This window comes from Neomonachus schauinslandi, chromosome 3 (assembly GCF_002201575.2).
Source record: "Neomonachus schauinslandi chromosome 3, ASM220157v2, whole genome shotgun sequence".
NCBI lineage: Eukaryota > Metazoa > Chordata > Mammalia > Carnivora > Phocidae > Neomonachus > Neomonachus schauinslandi.
The window spans coordinates 135752444-135773565 of NC_058405.1; the positions used below are offsets into that span (position 1 = coordinate 135752444).

Genomic DNA, 21122 nt, shown 5'->3' on the forward strand with positions numbered 1-21122 from the left:
GGACCTGCGCCTGGAGCCCACGTAAGCTGGAAGGTGATCAAAAAACCGCTAGAAATGTATCCTGGCAAATCTGATGTGCCCCTGGCTTCTCAGTTCCACCACGACATCCTTTCTTCCTCTCTACTCCCACCCACTCTGCGCCCATTGGTTTTCTTCTTGCAAATGCCTGGCATTCTCCTGGGTCTGGGCACGCACTGTAGGAATGCAAAGATGAATATTTTTCTGGTCTTGCCCTCAAAGGTCTTACAGTCCTCCAGGGGAAGAAGGAAGGAATAAGGTAAGGCAGGCAGGTAAGATGGGCAAGGGGCCCGGATCCCATCTTTGTGCTACTTGGCATTTCCTTATAGGATCGAAGTTTTTTAAAAGAGGGAAAAAAAGAGACGAGGTCCAAACCTCTGAGTCTGAGGCTGTTTACTGGAAATACACTTCATTAGAAAAGCTTTCTGCATAGTGTGACGGCTCTGGAAACAAGGGGAAGCCAGACTGTGGCCGGCTGGGAAAGTGCAGGGAAAACCGGGCCGAAGGCGGCAGCCTGGCAAACATCAGGGGCTGAAGAACCTACAGGGTGAGCGAGGAAGCTTCCCAGCACTTCCACCAGCCATGACCATGACCCCGCCCCGTGCGAGTCCCTGTCCCTGAGTCCCAGGTCCCAGCACAGGGCCATGCGCTCTCACCCCCAAATAATCCTGGCTCCTCCCACTCAGTCCTCGCTACTCAAGTGTGGTCCCGACTCAGCAGCAAGGGCGTCACCCCGAGCTGTTAGAAATGTCAAACCTCAGCCCCTCTCTCCACCCACTGAATTTGTTTCGGCACTTTAACAAGCTCCGGAGGTGACCCGTGGGCACTAAAATTTGAGCAGCCTGTTGTAGAATCTGAGCCTTAAGCCAGTGCACAGCCTGGGACACGCCCCACCTGAACCACACCGAACATGTGTCCTGAATTTCAAACAGCAGAATTATCTTCCTTTTGTTCTCCATCTCTCTTAATGGAAAAAAAAATTATTTTTATTTAGAATTTAAAAAATTCAGTTCAACCACGAAAAGTTAATGTGGAAAACTTACACCTTGAAACACTACTTTCTTTTTTTTTTAAAGATTTCATTTATTTATTTGACAGAGAGAGACACAGCGAGAGAGGGAACACAAGCAGGGGGAGTGGGAGAGGGAGAAGCAGGCTTCCCGCCGAGCAGGGAGCCCGATGTAAGGCTCGATGCCAGGACCCTGGGATCAGGGCCTGAGCCGAAGGCAGACGCTTAACGACTGAGCCACCCAGGCGCCCCGAAACACTACTTTCTATTCAAGGACTGCTAGATGGCTTGCTTCCCGAGAACAGACAGGGAAGGCAAAATCTAAAAGGACATGGCTGGACCTGTGAAGGCTGCTGGAAGGCGGAATTAAGACCGTTTGGAACAGTTCCGGTCCAAGGCAACCGCTGAGAAGTGAAGAAGCTGCGAAAACGCCGCGGCAGCCGCAGCCGTCCCTCACTGACGGTCCGCGGGCGCGCAGGCGCCTGCCGCGTCTCCAACTCCCGCCGCGACGCTGCCGACCAGCATGAGCCCGCTCATCTCCCAGGGCACACCGCGACTCCGAGGACCGGAGCAACTCACTGAAAGACCGTCATTCATTCACAGCAAGTCCTGTCAATCCCTGGTCTTTCCCGAGCAGCATTTTTGGTCAGGGAAAGAGCTCACTAGTGTGAAAGCTCAATCTGGTTTTCAGTAAGAGACTGGCTCAGACAAAGCTTCTTTTAAAACGTGTTCCTTCAAGTGGCCTTCTTTGCGTGACACCAGTTCATCACCTATGGGGCCAAGCGGGCGGTGTGACCAGTGCTGAGGGCCTGCGCTAGGAAGCCTGTCCTGGGGCAGGAGGCACCCAAGGCCTCACCGTCGCACGTGTCCCAGGACCAGGAGGAAGGATGGGGATCGGAAACTGGATTCAGGTGCAACGAACTGTGCAGCCAAAGCAGTGGTATTAAAGGAGCTGGAGAAAGCAGCTTACCAAGGAAGGGGGTGGCCAAGGCCGCCTGGAGGGCCCCAGGGGTGCGCCCCGTGGAACAGATCATCCACGTGCTTGGTGGATGAAACCACCCTCAACCCTCTAATGCACCGTGTAGGACTCCCCCATTCACCGGCTAACCGGTCAATCCCATTTTCCTAACACCGAGCAAGGAAGGAGTGGATTCTTTCTGCTCAACGACCAGGAACCTCTTAAGGGCCTGGTTCTCAGGAAAGTCAGTCCCCAGTTGCAAAGATCAGGTTGAACTCCTGTCCAATACATCTCAGGGGCCAGACTGGGGTATAGGGAGCCTTTCAGGGGACTGCCACCTGTCAGGCCTCTTTAATCTAGTTATACAGCTTTCTGCTGTGGCTGTTATGGTTCTGTCTGTGCACTAACTGACTTACAAATAAACCTGTGGGCCACAGAGGCTCGGCCTCCCCCCACCCCCACTCCCCACCCCAGCGGCCCCAGCTCAACCGCCGGGGGAGGATCTGCGGCTGAGCGCCCTCACTGTTCTCTCCTCTCCACTGCTGTGGCCACATCCCAGCCCCCATCTCCCCTCCTCCGCCCCTCCCCTCCTCCTCCTCATCCTCCAGGCAAACTACTCCCACCCCCGAGTGCTCGAAGGTGCTCGCTTCAGGGGTCTCTCTGCTCCTTCCTGCTCGTCTGGCCTTGTCCAGGGTGGGGCCTTGAGGGGAGCTTCTGAGAAACCCCAGACTCCAATCTTGCCACCTTAACCGCCCGGGTCAAAGAAGACCAACTCCTGTCCCCCATGCGAGGCTCATTCCTGGCTGCCTTCCCACCGGGCTGTGAATTCCACCAGCTTTCCTTCATACCTGGTCCAAGGTAGGGTTCTCACTAAATACGTGTGGAGTCAAAGAGCCAGGTATCACACAAGCAAGCCATGTGCTGGCCACTGGAACAGCTCCCAGCATCAACCCCGAGGTTTGGGCGAAGAATGAGCCCTACGTCAGAAGGGCTCGCTAGCCTTAAGTCCCGGGACCTGCTTTGCTGGCAGAGTGACTTCACCAGTGAAGCAGCACCCAAAGCCTTGGGAGACACAGGGCTTTCCTCCTCTCATGGAGTTAACAGCCCACATCGGAACCAGAAATGGACCTTCCCGAAGGACCTCACAGCAGCATAGATCCTAATGGACTGGGCATTCCTAACCCGGATCCTTATACTTGCAGGATCTGTGGACAGAATTCAAGGGTTTGTGTACTTGAATGAAGAAAAAAAAAAGGACCTATTTAGTTCCCCTAAGCTCTAACTAAAATTTAGCATATCCTTCAATTATAAATGTAGGCTGAAAACCACAGTACCTGAAACTTTTTCACTGACAGTTTTTCACGTGATATTTCCACATCATATTACAATTGTCGCAGATCTCTTTTGAAATCATGGCAGTGTTTCGATCTGTTGCTAGATCTTATTGTACATACTTCGATATAACTAGTTTCTTTTGTATCCTGTGTATTTTGTTTTATGCATCTAATAACAGTCAGAGAAGGAGTCCTTTGGGCTTTGTCAGACACTAGTGTAGTCTATGGATGAAAAAGGTTAGACTCCCTATGAGGACATGAGACCAGGGTCAGGCACAGATGATTCTGAATCTTTGCTGTGATGCCTAACAACCTGGGATAAGAGACTACCCTCTCTGGGCCCCCCCTTCCTGCCTGTGGAACGGGGTTGTGGGAGGATGAATGGAATGGTTCACGGTGAGCCCCCAGATGGGTCTAGATCTGTCTTCCTTGAAGGTGAGCATGGGTCCTGCTGGTGTGAGTGCTGCTCGAGCACCTGGCAAAGGAGGGACTGACCTGGCACCTGAGCCAAGGTCCTGGCTTTGCCCAGAGTCCCCTGTGGATAGAGCTGTGCAGAGCGGGATGGAGGCAGCCTGAAGACTTGGCCTTGCTGCATTTGGTTCTTCCTTTGGGAAGAGCACGGCAGGAAAGACAGCCTTGTCCTGGGGCCAGGAGGGGCTCTAGAACAGGGGAAATAACTAAGGCAGGGGTTCCCAAAATATGGGTTATCTCTTGCATCAGAATCAGCTGTGAACTTTTTGAGAACAACATGTCCTGCCTCCCCCTGTAGTTAGGCTCCATAAAGTTGAAGGATCCCTGACCCACCATTTGCTGATTCTTCCCCTCCCACCCTACCCCCAACCTTGGGCATTGAACTTTTAAGGATATACACTTTTGACAATTAATTTCTTTTAAAGAATCATTTCCGTGTTTAAATAACTTTGACCATAGGGAGAAAAGCCAGACTTGTCTAAAATGTTCACATTGCATGTTGAATTTTATGTGCCCAAGGAAAACCACAGGGATGGAAAAGGCTTTTTTGTTTTCACACACAGTGCTATGGGTTGAACTGTGTCCCTCCCAAATTCATGCATCGAAGTCTTAACCTAACCCTAGTACCTCAGAAGATGACTGTATTCAGAGATAGGGCCTTTAAAGAGGTGATTAAGTTGGAATGAGTCCATTAGAGTGGACCCTAATCCAATATGACTAGGGTTCTTATAAGAAGAGGAAGAGACACAAGGGATGTGTGAGCACAGAGAAAAGGCCATGTGAGGACACAGGGAGAAGGTGGCCGTCAGCAAGCCTGGAAGAGAGGCCTCAGGGGAAACCAAACCTGCCAAGGCTTTGATCTTGGACTTCTACCCTCCAGAATGGTGAGATGATAAAATTCTGCTGTTTGAGTCACCCAATCTGTGTTTTCATTGTTGTTGTTGTTGTTGTTGTTACAGCAGCCCTAGCAAACTAATACACAGATTTAACAATACATGTCCATCTTTTATCCATTGTAGACATTATAAGATAAGATAATGGCTTTTTTTGAACTCAGGACCCTGAGATCAAAACATGAGCTGAGATCAAGAGTCAGATGCTTAACTGACTGAGCCACCCAGGTGCCCCAAGATAATGGCTTTTGACTAGAATATCCATCAACTGATTTCTCACCCAAGATATCTCTAGATTGTCATATACTGAAGAAATTAAAAATCAACCTGAACCCTGGGGTATGTGATTGACTGCCAAAATTTTATTTAATAACTGAATGAATCATTCAAAAATCATGAAATTTTAGTTGGAAAAACCACTGAGGTGAGGGTAGGGATCTACCAATAAACCTTTTATAAGGGAATTGGCACTGTGGATTAAGAGAACAGAGCAGAATATTTTGCATAAAGAGCTTTAAGAATTCATTAATTGGTTCTTCTATGTTGCCTACACACACAGACACACACACACAATATATATATATCAATATTTAGAAATTTTGGAATTTCCTAGTTCTGTGAAAGAAATGGTTGACTTTGTTGGTTTTACTATGATGTTATTAGGTCAACATCATGGTTTAAAACTTATATTAGACAGCGTCACACAATGACCCTAGACCAACCAGGGCATCTTGTGGCTGAAAGCCATTTGCTAAAGATGTAATATTAGTTATGACGGACACCTTGTGAGAAAGAGTGACTTGTTCCTTCCACTTTCCATCATACAGCGGACATATTCTCCCCAGTGGCATGGCCAGCTAAAGGCTCAACCACAGCCCGGACGTCAGTCCAGACTGCCCTAGGAAACTTCGATTTTTCTCTTCAGTGTGTTCATCCAAGAACACACGATTATCTCTGAATGTAAAATGATTAATTAAGATCAAGAGAATTGGCTAGTCATTTAAGTAAAGGGTTTCTTAGTCTCATAATTATAGCCAACTTAAAAGTCATTCTAGAGCATAATGTGTGAGGCCTACATTACAGAATGATATGAGGAGGGGAAAGATTTCCAGTGCTGTCCAGTGAAAACATCTGATAATCCTCAGAAGCCTGGCCTCTAATCCTGAGTGGGGAGTGAATCGGCCAAGTTCTATTAAGGGGGGATAAAGGCAGGTTTGTCCAGTTATATTTACCATTTTGGATTATTCAAAAATATAAAGCGGGCGCCTGGGTGGCTCAGTTGGTTAAGCGACTGCCTTAGGCTCAGGTCATGATCCTGGAGTCCCTGGATCGAGTCCCACATCGGGCTCCCTGCTCGGCAGGGAGTCTGCTTCTCCCTCTGACCCTCTCATGCTCTATCTCATTCTCTGTCTCAAATAAATAAATAAAATCTTTAAAAAAAAAATATAAAGCATTTTGCTATATACATCTTGCCAATGGTCACCCTTAAATACTATCTTACCTAAAATGAATGGAAAAAGTAAACTTTTTTTTTTTTTGCAAAAAATTGTCATCAATAGAAGAGTATTTTATTTGCTCTGTGTGTGTGGGGTGGTTAACAGAAATAATGCAACTGAACAGATCTAAAGGTCTAAATGTTCTCTTCTCCTGTTACTTTCTATTCTGTATCTTATTTTTATTTAGATTCATTTATGTTTTACTTTATATATAATGTTCTTAAGTCATTTTTATGTATGTATTTCTCACATACTCTTGGCTTCTTCAGGTTATTTTAAGATTCAGATAGATCCCTCAAAACCTCTCCCCAGAATTAATACCTCATAAATAAAGAAGTCTTTGAAGGTATCAAACTCTTAACAGAAGATTCCAAGGCTCAGCACCTCATTATGCCCTGCACTAGTCCCTGTAACACCCCTATTTTACCTGCGAGAAAACCCAATGGTTGAAGATGGAGGCTTGTCCAGAGCCTCTGAGCCATAAACAATATTGTTATCCCTTGCCACCCTGTTGTTCCTAATCCTCATACTTTACTGACCTCCATCTCCACTGAACACAAAATTTTCACTGTCATCAATTTATGTAGTGCTACCTTTAGCATCCCTAAAGATAAGGCCTGTCGATATCAGTTTGCCTTCAGTTGGGAAGGAAAACAATACACTTGCATGGTAATACCCCAGGGTTTTACTGAGAGTCCTTCTTCTTGAAAACCTTAAAAGCTGACTTAGATGACATAAAGTTTTCTGAAGGCTCTACCTTGTTACCATAGGTAGATGACTTGCTTCTCTGCTCCTTTTGCCAGCCTCTTCACTGGAGGAAAGCAGCCACCTGTTAAAACTTTTAGCCTTAAAGGGACATAAAGTCTCCAAGGAAAAATCGCAGTTTGTTCAGACTCAGGGTCTGTATTTAGGACCCCTGAGTTTGGAAAAGCACTATATTTAGATTAGGATAGGCTGAGTAGTATCCTGAACTTCCCAAAACCTAAAACTAAGCACCAATTATGAGATTTTCTCAGGCTAACTGGCTACTGTCAAAATTGGATTCCAAACTTCTCTCTTATGGCCCAACCCTTATATATTTTACTAACAAAACAACAAACCTGACCCTATTATTTGGGAAGATCAAGATGACACAGACTTGGGGGCCTTAAAGAAAAGGTTAATAAAGCTCCCTGCCCTTGGGTATCCCAATTACCAGGTTCCTTTCTTTCCTTTTTGTGAGAGGGAAGAGAATGCCCTTGGAGCACTCACCAAAAAATATGGAAACTGTCATCGAGCCATAGGGCATTATTACAGCCAACAACTGGAAGCTGAAGCACAAGGATAGCCCCCTTGTCTCAGAGCCATTCCTGCCACTGCCTTTTTTGTTGAGGCCACTAAAGAAACAATCATGGCTCCCCCTCTAACCATCTCTGTATCCTTTGCACAGTCGAGGCCCTTCTGAATTCTCACCACACTCAACACCTTTCAGCCAGTCACTTCACCTCCTGGGAAAATCCCCCACTAACTGTTCATCATGTAACTCTTTCTTGCTGCAATACCCTTAACCAAGCTATTCTTCTCTCCCCCTTCACTGATGAAGCCTCTCACAACTGCTTGATGCTGACACAGCACCTTTTGACTCCCTGGAATAATTTACAGAAAACTTCTCAAATCAGTGCAGATCTTTCATGGTTTACTGATGGGTCTTATTCAAAGGGTGAAAATGGTAAATATGCTGGGCACACTATTACAACTCTTTTTAAAAGAGTTCCTTTCCTTTAGCCCAACAGGCTGAATTATAGGCTCCTACTCGGTCTTGAACCTTGGCCGAAGGCAAAACCACAGACATCTACACTGATAGTCGGTATGCCTTTGGGGATGTTATGGAAACAGCGGGATGTCTTACCTCTAACGGAAGAAAATTACAAATGGCTCTTATGTCCAAAATTTGTTAGATGGCCATACTTTTACCAGCTGCTCTGGCTAGTGTTAAAGTCCCTGGGCATTCTACACCTGACTCCCTGGAGGCCAAAGGAAACCACCTTGCTGATGTTTCTGTTAAAAACACTGCTCTTAAAGGAACCAATCACCAAACCTCAGTCATGATCCAAAAGGATATTCCTCCAAAAAAAAATCTCCAAAAACTGACAAGAGATGTCCAACAATTGGCCCCAGAGAGGAAAAAAACAATATTGGAAATCTAATAATTGTTGGTTCAATAAAACAGAACTCTGGCTTGAGCCAAATAACAATGCAGTCCTGCCAAAGACTCTAAAATTCCCATTACTAACCGCTGTACTTGCATGAAATCCTTGGTCAACTGATAAAATGAGAGACTTTATGAAACAATACTGGTGGGGAAACATAAGGCTGCAAAATGCAAAAGTGCACACCTTGCTTGTCCTACCTGTCTAAGATACGACCTTGGGAGTCACATCCACACTGCTCCCAGGCATTTTTTAAATGCCCTGTTGGACCGTTAGAGGTTTGGCAGATAGGTTTTACTTGGCTCCTCCCATCTCATGGATAAAAATATGTTTTAGTCATGGTTTGTATGTTTTCTTGCTGGATTGGAAGCTTTCCCTTTAGCCAGGCTACCCCCACTTTTGTGGCTAAAATCCTATTAGAAAAGATTATTCCTACCTGGGGAACCCTTCTTGAGCTCCACAGTGACCCAGGAACTCACTGACCGAGCAAGTGCTTCAACAGGTCTGTGCTGAGTGGTGGGTGCCTCAGCACTTTCACTGTGCTTCCCACCTTCAATCCCCAGGGTTAGTCCAATGCACAAATAACATTATTAAGACTCAGCTGGTGAGGTGTCTGGGCGGCTCATTCGGTTAAGCGTCCAACTCCTGATTTTGGCTCAGGATCATGAGATTGAGCCCTGTGTCTGGCTCTGAGCTCAGCAGGACATCTGCTTGGGATTCTCTCTCTCCCTCTTCCAGTGCCCCTCCCCCTCTGCATGTGGGCACGCGCACGTGCTCTCTCTCTCTCTCAAAATAAATAAATCTTAAGAAAAAAAAAAAGACTCAACTGGTAAAATTTGTAGAGACCTTTCAAATAACCTGGGCAAAAGTATTGCCGTTGGTCCCTCTAAATCTCCGATCCAACCCTTTGGAACTCATAAACTGTCGTCCTTTGAGAATGTCTCAGGGTGCCTGATGCATCTGGCTCCCACCTCTTTTGACAGCTGATGAAAGGAGATATACTTCAATATTGTAAAAGCCTAGTTGCTTCTGTTGAAAAGGGCCCAGCTTTAATAGAACAATATCTTCACAGCTCCCAGGAGATGAAGACCTTAAATATCACACCGCAATTGCAACCCAGAGATTTCATCTGTTGGAAAAGACACCTCCATAAGAAAAGACACCTCATTGGAAGGGCCCCCCCTTGGTACTGTTAGCCAACCCTGTGCCACCAAACTTCCGGGAATAGACTCCTAGATTCACACGTCACATCTAAAGAAGGCACCAAACACTTACTGGACCTGCACACCAACTGGTGGTCTGAAAGTAAAGATTTTGGGGCATGGAAGAGGTGACAACTAACGGAGACAGCTTTCCCAAGATTGCTGCCCCAGGCCTATATATCCTTTTCTCTTTGTCACTTCTTACTATATTTTCTCCCCTTCTTCCTTGGACAGATGATGTTCTTACCCACATTTCCCAATCTATTACAAAAGGAGGAAACGCCTGTGATTGTTACCAGAAACCTTGATCTGTTCAGGACCACAGTGATCCCTTAGCTTATCCTATCAGTGGTTTTGCTGGAATCCCATATGCTACTGCATGCCTAAACTGTTCCTCAGTTCCCTTTCATAAGGCTAGAATACTATATCCACACACCTTGTTCCCTGCCTCAATTTAACAACCTTTGGTGGGAGAAATGAGCTCTCTTGAATATACATATATATAAAAGACATTGTGCACAGCCAGCATTAAGTTAGACCACTGGTAAGCTGGCTGTCATATCTATATGTTTAGGAAGACCTTCCATATGTGATAACATGGTATTTGAGTCTGGGTTGAATGATACTAATGCCTCCAACATAGACAAATGGGTCCATAAATGCTCATACTTATGAGGCAGCCCCATGTGCAGCTCTTGGCTACTCTTCTGTATGTGGAGGCTTTGGAAATGGCCCCTATGCCTGGGCAACTCATTGTCCTGACAGCTGGAGGATGAAAGGACGGTGTGCTCCTGCTGTACTTACCGCCCTATTTTCTCCTCAACAAAAGAGCAGCTTACCAATGGTCCACCTCACTAAACTTTCATGGCTGCATTAAATGAGAACTTCTAGGAGGTGCATATGGCTCGGGTTTGCCTCTGTAAAGAGAGCCTTCACCCTTCAGTCTAATGAACGCATGATCAGACATCTCTCCCCTGACACTAGGAGAGCTGGCTGATTCCATAGTCAAAGCAGGAGCAGCATCACAAGGATCATGTAACTCACTGGCTAAAGTAGTTTGGGATAGGGGCGCCTGGGTGGCTCAGCTGGTTAAGCGACTGCCTTCGGCTCAGGTCATGATCCTGGAGTCACAGGATCGAGTCCCGCATCGGGCTCCCTGTTCATCAGGGAGCCTGCTTCTCCCTCTGACCCTCCCCCCTTCTCATGCTCTCTCTCATATAAATTTTAAAAATCTTAAAAAAAAAAAAGGTAGTTAGGGATAATCATAGAGCCCTCGATTACCTGCTTGCTGAGCAAGGAGGCATTTGTGTCATAGTAAACACAGGGATAAGCTCCTCTGGGGAAGCAGAAACCCAATGGCACAAATTTAGGGAACAGGCACACTGGCTACAAGAAGTTTCATCTAATTCTCCATGTTCCTTTGTTCGGTTGGCTACCTTCAGGCCCAGGATCACGGTGCAGAACCATCATATAATTTGAAATTGTCATGTTGCTTTTAATTATGTTTTATATAATTATTTTAAAGTTTTGTATCTGTTGCCTGTCAACTTTGTAGAAACGATACCCAATAAGGTGATGCTAACCTAATGCTTCAAGATGACCTCCAATGTGAACAACCTTGACAAGATACAGACTTTGGATGGGAAATGCCTGTGGGTTCTCCCTCTTAACCTTCCTTGTTACTCAAATGTGGCCTTAAATGGTTTCCAACTGCTATGCACTTATCCTCTGGTACGGGACAGGATGCCCAGTAAAGGTCCTTCCTGGCAGTGAGGGCTAAGTATGAGCCCACTCTTTTTTTTTTTAAGATTTTATTTATTTATTTGACAGAGGGATCGAGAGAGAAAGCACAAGCAGGGGGAGCAGCGAAGGGAGAAGGAGAAGCAGACTCCCCGCTGAGCAGGGGCTCAATCCTAGGACTCCCGGATCATAACCTGAGCCAAAGGCAGACACCCAACCGACTGAGCCACCCAGGTGCCGCTGGATGAGCCAACTCTTGATCACTGATACTTTTAAGGAAAGATCTTGACCAAAACGGGGAAATGTGGAATTAAATAATGGAAACCTCATTTAAAATGAAGACAGGAGGCCAGAAAAGGGAGCTGTCAGACCCTACTAACTTGTCCTCAATTGCAGACCCCAACAGGAAGAAGTGTACCTTGCATTTTTTTAATAGGAAGAAGCCTACTTTACTACCCCAGAAGGAGGAAGGAAGATTTTTCTCCTTGCCCAGCAATAGCCCAGCCAATGAGAAACCATCACTATTCGGCTAATGAGAAACTGTCACCACCTGAATTCTGACTTTCCTCCAATGGGCTTTCATTCAAAGCTGTCCCAACTTCCTCCTTTTTCTCTGTAAAGTAACCTTCCTCTCCTGTGATCTCTGGGTTTGCCTATGATTTTGCCACAGCTTGCATGTCCTGAATTGCAATTCTTCTGCCATTCCCAGATAAACCCAATTTGCTGGTAAAATAACTGGCTGTTGTATTTTAAAGACTGACAACACAAAGATGAAACTAAAACATGGTGATTGTATTTAACCACTGAAAGAAGCTTTCAATAATAATTAAATTTTAGGTGAAAAGGGGTTGGGGTTAATAATAGAAATAATTTAGAGATATCCTTGACATTTTCAGGTATATCCTTCCAGCTTATAACCACACACACACATACCCCTAGCCCCCCATATATATATACACACACATGTACCTTTGTTTGACCAATAAATATTAACAGAAGGAAATTTATAATATATATAACTCAATGGTGTTTAATAAGAAAAGGCTCTTAAATTCATATTGAGTTATTACAACCTTAAAAAAATTACTGCAGAAGCATTCATTATAAAGGCAAGGAATCCACTCCAGGTTACACTGTAAAAATAAAATCATTTTAATAATAAACTCAAATTGCTGCTAAAATCTTGAATTTTAAAAAGCCCATTTTGGGATTCCTACTCATAATTCTGATGGATTCTACTCTTCAGAGACTCCTGCATGATGCAAACTTAGTTGGATGTGTTTAAGATCTGAAACCCATTAGAACTAATTAAGATGAAGTTGGCTTTGTTCTTCAACTTCCTGTAAAAATGCTCAACAGGAAAATTGATGCTCACAGCAAACCACAGCCATCCTGTTTCTTCAGCACAATCTTTTCACAGCTGCACTTGCCTGTAGTTTCTATTTTATGATACAAGTCACAGCGCAACATCTCTGCGCCCCGGCCCACCCCCACCCCCACCGCCCCAGCCTGTCACATTTGGCCATCTTAGACATTTTTAATATATTTGCGTGAAGTTCACTTCTATTATTGTTACTCTTCCTCTCCTCCGGCCCAGGCTCAGAAGGCTGCAGGCAATGAGGCAATCAGCAAGAAGAGGAAAAACAAAAGGCTGCTCAACCCAAGAGGAAGCACAAGGTGGAGAAGAGAAACAAGCTTTCCTTTGTAAGCAAAGCAGCAGCCTCACCCAGTTAGTTGTCACTAATTCTCAATCCGAGCTACAACACATGCTTTCTGTCCACGGAACCCCTCATTTCTCAAAATGTACTTGCTCTTTTCTTGATCATCACTTAAGACAATAACTGACTTGAATCCTGCTCCGAGGTTGTCTTCTCAATGGTAAGGCTTTGTGTCTTGCTGTATTTACAGCACCCTTGGCTATTTCAAAAATACCTCTTTTAGAGTTCTTTTAGGTAAACAGTTGGTTAATTTGGGGGAGGGGAGTGGGAAAGGCATTTTTCAGAGAAGACATTTTGAAACACCTGCAACGTCATTAGGATTGGTAGCACACAAACGCACAATTTTACTCTAAGAGTAACTGTGGGGAAATCAAGGTTGTGAAGTAAAATGACTTTTTTAATCGGCTGCCATACATGTTTAATTTAAAAGTTAATGCAGTTTATAGGGGCGCCTGGGTGGCTCAGTTAGGCATCTGACGCTTGATTTCGGCTCAGGCCCTGATCTCAGGATCCTGAGATTGAGCCCCACGAGCCCCGCCCCTCGAGTTGGGCTCCGGACTCTGCAGGGCGTCTCCTGGAGATTCCCTCCCTCTGCTCCTCCCCCTGCTCTCTCTCTCTCAAATGAATAAATAAAGTATTTTTTTAAAAAGTTAATGCAAATTGATACACATCCAAACCCTTTGAAAAGTGAGACAATGAAGGTAAGTCATTGTTTAGCGGTGGCAAAAGGAAAGGAGCCCTTCTCTACCTTATCCACAGAGCTAAAAAGTATCACATTTCCTCCCACTATTTCCCATCTCTTCTAAGTATTCTTTCAAAGGGGATCAAATCTTAAAGCTCGAGTTTTCTTTTTTTTTAAGATTTTATTTATTCATTTGAGACACAGAGATAGAGACAGAGAGCATGAGCAGGGGGAGAGGCAGAGGGAGAGGGAGAAGCAGGCTCCCCGTCGAGCCTGGAGCCCGATGCGGGGCTCGATGCCAGGACCCCGGGATCATGACCCGAGCCGAAGGCAGACGCTCAACCATCTGAGCCACCCAGGCGCCCCCCAAAGCTAGAGTTTTCTTAAATCCTCAGCACCACATTTCGTTTTACCAGAGGATTAAGATCTACCCCTGTGCCCATGCTCCCAGCATATATGTCAATACACTCAATATATTTAATCCATTTTATCATTGAAAGTGTAGTCTTGTAATGTAAGCAAAAGTGTCAGCAAATTTACTTCTGAAAAGGCCAAAAGACTTAGGAAGGAAAACGTCTTCCTTGAGGTTATTTGCTTTAAAGATACTGTTGCTTTGACATTTAAAACAAAGCATTTGTAATCCCAGAGTCTCAGGACTGGAAGAGGGCAACTAGTTGCCCTCTCCACTGCATTTATGAAAGAAGCTCTTGAAAATATAGGAAACTTCTTTATACTTATATATAGTTGTTAAGTGGCCTTGGGCAAATTACATAGCCTAAGTCCAGTTCCCACAAAAAATGGGGGTAATGGTACCTACTCAGTAGTGTTATTCAAGAGTTAAATGAGGCAAATGCTTAATAAGTATTAGCCATTTTCTAAAATAAAATAAGGAAGAGAGCCTAACATGTAGCAAGTCCTCAATAAATGTTATTGTCTTCCCCCGCTATTTAGTCATGAGAAAGAAACCATAAGTTGATTTAAACCCTGGCCCACACGTACGCACCCATGCAAACCTCCGTATTACAGATGAATGGTGAAGGGAGATGTGTATAAAGTGCATTTTAAAGCATACTAATTAAGGCATTCCTTATTCTAGTATATTTTTTTCAGTTTAATTTTCAGGAGCGAGCGTTGCAAAATACAGACAGAGGTATTGATGATATTTCAAGGGAAATGCTCTTTTCAACAAGACGTAAATGTATGGCAATTTGGATAAACAAAAGTGAGTCCAACCTTAAAGCAGAATGTTCCACAATTTAAACAGCTAGAAACTTACAAAGTAAATGACATGTTCATGAAATGTTAATCAGACTTCAAAAGGGCAGAAAACTTGAAAGGTCCAGAAATTAGGGAGCTCACTTCCTCTTACATTTTAGCACAGGTTGGGCAGCTTCTAGCCCACAGGCCACATCTAGAATCTAATTTCATCAATGAGCAGGGTGAAATTGCTGCTGGACCCCAGGGAATCAGTTTTATCATAGGGAGTTCTCTGCATATTGCAGTTTATCTAGCATCCGCATAATCCTTAAAAATTTAACTATTAGAGCAATTCAGGAGCTGTGAACAATTAACTCGTGTCTGAACTTTTCAAAGAACAGTGAAAACCTGACTGTGATTCTAAATAAATCATTTAAACCTCTTTAGACTATAAGAGGAAGAGTTTTGACTAGATGAAGTTCCAGTTCAGAAGCAATACAACTTTATGAAGTTAATGGGTAATACTTAAGACCCACAATTCCAATCACGAGGAAGGACATGGCTTCCACACCGCCTTGCCCAGCCTCTCTCACCTTCCTCTCTCGCTATCCTGTCTTACTCTTTCTCTTGCCTTTTCACTCATCTTTCTCTCTACCAAGTTGTTCTACTTTTCTTAATTAGAATCTTCCTGAAGCCTTTCCTCCATTTTACCACTTCTCCATTTTCTACAGTATACTTATACCATTGAATTATTTAAAAGAACTTATACTTATTGATTAAATTTGTATGTACCCTCTTAATATTTTAAAGCTGTATTTTATATTTCTCCACGGGGAAAAAGGAATATGTCAAGTCACTTCTTCCTGCCCCGGAGGCAAAAAAAATTTTTTTGATACAAAAAATTTCCTTAATCCTAATCTGGAGGTCTCTGAGTACATTGCTTGAAAATTTTAAGTTATAATATTTTATGACAAAATGTTAATCATATTAGCTGTAAATAGTTATAACAAATGCTACAGAATTTGATTAGCAGAAGTAGCTATGCACTGCACTGTTAGGGGGTTGAATAGAAAGATTCTAAAGACAGACTGTCTTCTTCCTAAAATACTCTGTCTAGAAATGGTTTAATTTGGGATTTGAACTTCAGTGACATATCTGTAGCAACAGAAAGGCAACACCTCAGTTCCATGGTCCTTTCCTTTGAAGTTTCCAATGACTGCCTTTACTTTAAAAGTACTTACTGCTACTCGCCAAAGCGACAGTTCAAAAGCAGTGTGTGGACAACTGTACCACACATTGAAAGGCTATACTTACAGACAAAAACCCCCATTTTAAATGGGGAAAAAAAATTCCTGTGGATCCAAACTTGTCCAGTGGTCAGGAAAAATTCTACTGAAAATCTTGCTTACTTTTTGGTACAAAACACAAGTTATGAATTGCCCACAATCACCACAGTGTTGAAACTAGCATTCTCTTCAACAGGAATAGATTACATGGTCTTCTACTGAAAAATCAAACTATCTCAACATACTATGGCCCATTAAAAGCCTTTCTGTTCTTCCCTCTAGCTGATAAAGGAAATACATTGAGTTTGAATAGAACTTTTCTTACCGTTAAAGGACACCGTAGGAAGGCATGATGGGGGACACAGGTAGACAGACAAGCAAGATGTGAGCCCAGAGAGAAAACCGTCCCTGAAAAAGGCATCATCTTCCAACCCAAGTGTGGGGTCGTTTTTGGACAGCCATTTGGGACAAGCTCTGGCCTCTTGTTAAATGTGACATACTGAGTCAGAGGCAGACGTCTTTCTGTGGTTATTCGCTTCCTGTCTGATTAATTTGTTGTTTGTTCCTTCCTCCTTTGCTGCAGAAAAAGAAACTAGATTGGCTTTACTTAAGAAGCAAGCAAGAGGAAAAAAACCCTAAATTAAAAAAATTAAATGTTTCTCTTTTCCGCAAGGTGTAACATATCTGTTTGGTACAGTGACAAGAGGAGATCAGGATGTCCATCCAGTTGGCAGGCCAACATTATTCTAGATATCTGCACAGAAATAATTATTCACAGAGCCTGAGATTCCTTCAGGAAAATGCGGCTTGAAAGTATCACTCTCAATATTGACTATACCATTTAGTATTAAGGAAAAGAGTCACCAGGCACTAAAAGCTCTCAGCTACACCAATAATTAGGGTAATCATTCTTCCTCATCTACAGAGCATTCAAGTGTGTAGAGAGAAAGTCACAGATGCAGGTGAAGAGAGCTGGTCAAGTGTATGAAGGCAAATGAGTTTTGAAATGTGATTTTGGTGCCCAAGTCAGGATAAATGATACACAGCTCAAGTCCTGTGAAGATCCAGAGCTTTCTGTGCCAAATGTTTTGCTTCTGTCCTCCATATTAAATGGGATAACAATAACTCGCCCAGAAGATGCTGGACAAAAGCATAGAGATAATGAGTGCAGAAGGAGGAAAGGCAGATTTCTCATTATTAAAGGACCCTAAGAAGTGGAGAGGCAATGGACTACATGTACAAAACCTTGAGTGATGCACAAATATTCTGAAAATGCTCATCATTTTCTCTTGAGCCATCTGAAAGGTTCAGACTTAACATTTGCAATGCATAGTATGTAGATCAGAAGAAAAACTCTGAGAACAAAAAAGTTACCAGTCAAAAGAATGAAAAACAGAGGCAAGTTTCAGAAACTAACTTCATTGTAAAATTAGAACTCTTGGTCCTGATTGTGATGGGTTCAGAAGGAAAAGGGGTGAAGAGCCCACAAATTGCCTACTATTCCCCCTTCCCTGTAAAATGACAGGACCAGGTAGACCAGTAGTTCTCAATTCAGGCGGCGGCTGGAAATGGGTGGACTCATTTGTAGTTGGGGTGAGAAGTGGTAGGTTGGATGGGGGCTCTGTAGGATGCAGGGGTGGAGCCAGAAATGTGGCTTTTCCGAGGATGCTTTGGATAGTCTCACCCAAAATACCGACAGTACTCCTACTGAGGAGTACTAGGAGAGTTGATGTCTACGGCTCCTCCAGACTCTAAGTTCTTTGAGATATCAATCTAGCTGCATCAGTAGAATTTTATGACGCGAGACCATGGCAAAATTCCTGGAAGTAGAGCACTGAAGGATTAGGAATGGAGAGTCCTGCCATCCGACGTGCAAGTGTGGGGCACCCGACAGAGGTGGAGGCCTGCGGCTAGCATCTCCTTCCCCCTCCACTAACCTCAGGAAAACAGAAAACTTGATCAACTACCAAGTGAATGCCTGAGTGAACCTTTGAGAAGTCTAACTCTAGTTAGGTATAAAAAGGGAACATAGGCAATAGGATGCATTTTCAGAATTATTTTGAAGCTCTCTCAGTAGGGCACTGCATATACACACACGCACACAAATACACCCTCACCATGCAGTACACATACAGTTCACGTCAGTCCCCTCCACCAGGGATGGCTCAGTTAGGAGGTAGAATCACTTAGAAGGCTGCAGCCCCCAAGACACACAGGGAGCAGTTGTCTAGAGTTTGGTTCTATTTTCATCTTTAATGAAAACGTATAAATACAGCCAACTTTGGACGCATTTATGAGGTGTCTACTAGCCACCATAGGATATAAATCAGGTAACATTCCTCCCTTGCTTAAAACCCTCCAGTGGTTTCTCATTCCACTTAAAAAGTCCAAACTCGGGCTCCGCAAGAACCCATATCTGGCCCCGCCCTAGCCCTCTGACCTCATCTCAAGTAACATCCCTTCTTGCTAATTTACCTTCCAGCTCTTTCCGTTCCTTAAATGCATCCAGCTCATTTGCATCTTGGGGCCTTAGACTTGTAAGACTCCCCCCAGCACACTCATCTCCTGGTTCCTTCTCATTCCTCAGCTGTCAGCAAAAATGCCCCTCCTCGTGCCCCATCTCTGGGCCTGTTCTCGTTTACACACAGCACATGTCACCACTCGACATTCTTTTCATCAATTTAATGGTTTGTGTACTTGTATGTCCCCACTAGAAGTCAAGCTCCATGAGGATGGGGACCTTCCTTCCTGCTGTCGTTTCAGCATCTAGAACCGCCTCTGACACTCTCGGTAGGTGCTCAATAAATATGTTGAATGAAAAAGAAAATCATACCTCCTAAAAATTCTTCCATAATATAACATTCCCTAAGACCTTAAGACTGGGGGTGTCTGGGTGGCTCAGTCGGGCATCTGCCTTCGGCTCAGGTCATGATCCCAGGGTCCTGGGTCTGAGCCCCACATCAGGCTCCCAGCTTCTCCCTCTCCCACCCCCTTTGCTTGTGTTCCCTTTCTCGCTGTGCCTCTCTGTCAAATAAATAAACAAAATCTTAAAAAAAAAAAAAAGACCTTAAGACTGTTTCCTCTTGGGGTGCCTGGGTGGCTCAGTTAGTTAAGCTTCCGGCTCTTGGTACTGGCTCGGGTCCTGATCTCAGGGTCATGAGCTCGAGCCCCACGTTGGGCTCGTGCTCAGCCGGGAGTCTGCTTGAGATTCTCTCTCTCTCCCCTTCTGCCCCTCCTCCTGCTTACGTGCTCCCCAAAATAAATAAATAAATAAAATTTAAAAAAACATTGTTTCCTCTCAAATAGTGAATAAGGAATGCCAAGGCTAGACTTGAACCCTCTTCTCAGGAAAGTTTCAGTTAAAAGGAACTTTTCCAGAGGAAGGATGGCACAGATCAGCAGGGAAGCCCATGAGCCCACAGCGGGCTTGGCAGACCAATCTAAGCTTAATGGTAAAGTAAAACAATAATCAGTAAGCTCTTGGACCAATCAGGTGAGGAATCCTCCATATTAATGTTCAGAAATACAAAACCAAGAGCAGACAGAAGATTATAAAACAAGAGCACAGTTCTCACCAGTCTGGGAAAAGTGGTGAAGGATCACAGCCTACGACCTTCCTGTGGTGACCCCCAATCAACGCAGACTGAATCAACATGTATAACATACGATAAGATTTGTTCGCTTATAATTCTGGTTTTCCAAGTTGTGTTTCCGTAACTAACTCTAAGAGATGGTTTTTGCCCTGGTAGAAGAAAGATGTTTTAGAATAGGGTTTTCTCAATTCGGACACACCTTCCTCAATAGCAAAATGCCGCCCTTATTGCTTTTTAGGGGGAAAGAGAAACCATACCAGATTAAATATATGCATTTATTGTATGAGGAAATCTACTTTCAAAACGTTAAAATATGGGAATTATGTGATTTAAAGGAGCAGAAACAAAGTAATTTCCCTCTTCCCCCTGTATAATCAGTACAGTTACACAGAGGTTTGGTCATTTAAAAATAATCTCAGAAAGGGGCTCCTGGGTGGCTCAATCAGTTGGGCAGCCAACTTTTGATTTCGGCTCAGGTCGTGGTCTTGGGGTTGTGGGATAGAGCCCTGCGTCCGGCTACGCACTGGGTGGGAACTGCTTGGAATTCTCTCTCTCCCTCTGCCCCCTGCTTGTGCGCTCCCTCTCTCTTTTTCTCTCTCTCTCTCAAAAAAAAAAAAAAAAAAATCTCAGCAACACAGAGAAATTGAAAACAGTCTGTACTACTCAATGCCAGGTTAGTGTAAATTGGTATAATCCTACTTGGGGAAAAATTGGCACTATATTTCCATTTGTTTTGGCAGCTCAGTGCTAATTCATCCTACTAATAACTATGTCCTTCAATTTCCGTTTGGAGACCCATCTCTCCATCACTCTCAGACCTGTGGGTCCAGAGGCTTTTGTTCCCACTGCAAATACAGGAAGAGCATGTGATTCAGGGCCGGCGAATCAGACCTTGCATTCATTTGGCCCCACAGACTTTTTGAGCGATGGCCTGTGAACTCATTAGAACCAAGGGAATTTGTGGCCTGAGGCAAGGACATTTCCGCCAGATGGGCTGGACTGGGATCTGTGAGGATATGGGGGCTGAAATAGCCACACTCATCCTTTGACCACATGGGGTCTGAAACTGAAACCAACAAAATAGGGAATCTGAAGGGGGAGTGATGGAGAAAAACCAGCTACTGACCTTGTTGGCTGAATCCATCTGTACCTGAGGCTAGCCCTACTCCTGGACTTTTAATTTACATTAACAAACAAATTCTCTATTTTGCTTGAGCTGGCATAATTAGGTTTTCTATCATTGGCAATACAGACACCCTTGTGACATAGAAATCGGTACCAGAAGTGAGTGTTGGGGCGCCTGGGTGGCTCAGTCGTTAAGCGTCTGCCTTCAGCT

The 21122-nt window shown here is 44.2% G+C and overlaps 1 protein-coding gene across 3 annotated transcripts in view; it reads right to left on the reverse strand.

The window, feature by feature from the left end:
- The window catches only part of WIPF1 (WAS/WASL interacting protein family member 1), a 78061-nt gene that overhangs the window by 26991 nt on the left and 29948 nt on the right, over positions 1-21122 (reverse strand). The window contains exon 1 of one of the 3 annotated variants that reach the window (XM_021703122.1): positions 16519-16683. The exons of the other annotated variants lie outside the window; for them this stretch is intronic. The gene's annotated coding sequence lies outside the window, so the exon portion shown is untranslated. Of the gene's footprint in view, positions 1-16518; positions 16684-21122 lie in introns of those variants that run through there. 3 annotated transcript variants of the gene reach the window in all.